We start from the raw sequence: 2,518 nt of genomic DNA on the forward strand, positions 1-2,518 counted from the left end.
AGTATATATATATATATATATATATATATATATATATATATATATAACATGTTTATTGCAAAGATGAATGCTATATGCGCTTGACAATTCAAGTATATATTTTCTAACATGACAGTGAAAATCATCGATGGATTTTGGATGAATCACCATTAAATTTTGAATTTAATTGTATTTTCATTGCCATGTCAGGAAGTATGCACTTAAAAATGCATGTAGCATTTCGTTTACTACAAAAGCAACGTTCCATATATAGGATCCCTACTTGATTTGGTTGTTTACAATCAATTTAAAAAAAAAAAAAAAAAAAAGGTGGAAATCAGGTGTAATTAGCTTTTCATTACTTAAAATGCTAGAAAATGAATGGATTCTTCTTCTTCTTTGTAACTTTTTCTAATATTATCTAATATAATGGATTTCAAAGAACAAGAGATTTTTTGTTGACGAAGATGAAAACCTTATACCAAAGAATAACTTCTCCGGAGCAATCTAACCTAGGATTCCCGGCCCTCAATCAAAAGAAGAGCTAACTATTGGCAATACTAAACTTACAACCCTATGTCATTTTACGAAGACAGTCTATAGGACAACTCCTCACTTGTCTCTGCTCTAACTCCTCAATTGATCGTTCTTCAGTGAGGGAAGTTCTTACTAATCACCATCGGTAGACTTCTGTTGTAGCTTTGAAAGTGTATTCACAACACGTTGGCTTGAATTTCGTTCAAGAATCTTCACATGAACAAACTCTTGAATCACACGCAAGAACTTGTTCTTGGGATTGATCTCTAAACTCTCACAATGGAGGCTCTGAAAATCGTGTCTCTAAGAGCTACTGAGAGCTTCATAGAGTAGGCTTTAAAATGACATGCATATAATATATGTGGCAGCGTTCAGACATGCGTGTATATGCATATGGTCGGTACTTAAAAAAATTTATATGCATAAGAAATTTTTGTTGTGAACTTGGAACTTGCATTTCCATTCCTTTTTTATGTTATTATTATTATTATTTTTCTTTTGCAGACATTGGTGAAGAGGCAGACAAGGCAATGATTCCAAAGCCACCGTTAAAGAAGAGGAAAGAAGATTGGACTTTGGAAAAGAAACAAGAGCTTCAAGCTAGGGGTGGGCAGAATATCCGATTACCGACAACTGATCGGCAGTGTGACTTGGTGAGCTGTAGCAAAGAACATCAATAAGGAACTAGATAAATAATTCTAGATCTTGAGTTTATCAATGATCTAAGAATTCTTCTCAAAATATAGAGTTTATCTATGATTTTAAGTAAAAATATGAAAAAAAAAAAAAAAAAAAAAAACTCACCTATCAGTAATTCTTATTCAACAAAATTAAAAAACAACATAAACTGATAAACTAGAGGCTATAAGCATGTATTTATAACCCCAAAACTCCTAAACCTATAAAATATGACATAAATACCCCCAAAACCTTAATCCTATTAAAACAATGGAATAAAGTCGGTTTAACTTAATTATAACGCAGAAACATAGCATAAGGCCCCGTGTGCGATCGATCGCAGGCACAAGGGCGATCGATCACACAACCAGAGGCTTGGTGTGCATAAGTGTCCCCATGTGTGCTCGATCGCACTTCTAGGGGCTCTGCGATTTGCATCAGATCACCACCGATTTTCCTTGTAGCCTACTTCCACAGATTAAAACCTTTTTGGCCACATCTTTTTCTTTTTTCACTTGATTGAAACTGTACAATAAAATGACCTATTTATAGTTGAAGGAGGCCAGACATACAATAATTGCATAATCAATATGTAATTTATGAGAATTATAAGAGTTACAAAATTAATATGTAACATATAAGAATTAAGAGAGTTACAAAATCAATATGTAACATATGAGAATTATGAGAGTTACAAAATTAATATGTAACATATGAGAATTAAGAGAGTTACAAAATCAATATGTAACATATGAGAATTATGAGAGTAATGTATGAGAGTTACATAATCAATATGTAACGTAGAAGAATTATGAGAGTAAATAATAAACTAATTTAATTCAAAATAACTATTGTATGTTGTCTTCATATATCTAAATAGTTCTTGAATATTAATTAGTGACCTCTAAATTAGTTGAATTAGATGAGAGACTATTTTTTCTTTTATGTTACTTGAGTTGTGAAACACATCATAATATTATCAGCTATCTTTAGAACGATGAAAATTTGATTTAATGGGTCTTGTTAGTGATCTGTAGTCCAAGCAATCCATCTTGATTTCTTATGATCGTATTCGTAGGGTTTTTCATCAAATGTGGTGTGTATTTGTTGATTAAGGCTCCGTTTACTTCGACGTAAAATGGTTTTCAGAAAATGATTTCTGTATTTTACGGTGTTTACTTCGACGTAAAATAGTATCAACGGAAAATATTTTCCTTTTGACCAAAAATTCTTCTTTAATTTTCGAAAAATGGTTTACGGTTTTTAAAACCGTAAACCATTTTCCGACTGTGAGCATCTCATTCTTAAATCGATGGACCTTGCC

The sequence above is a fragment of the Corylus avellana genome, chromosome ca11, assembly GCF_901000735.1.
Source record: "Corylus avellana chromosome ca11, CavTom2PMs-1.0".
Classification (NCBI taxonomy): Eukaryota; Viridiplantae; Streptophyta; class Magnoliopsida; order Fagales; family Betulaceae; genus Corylus; species Corylus avellana.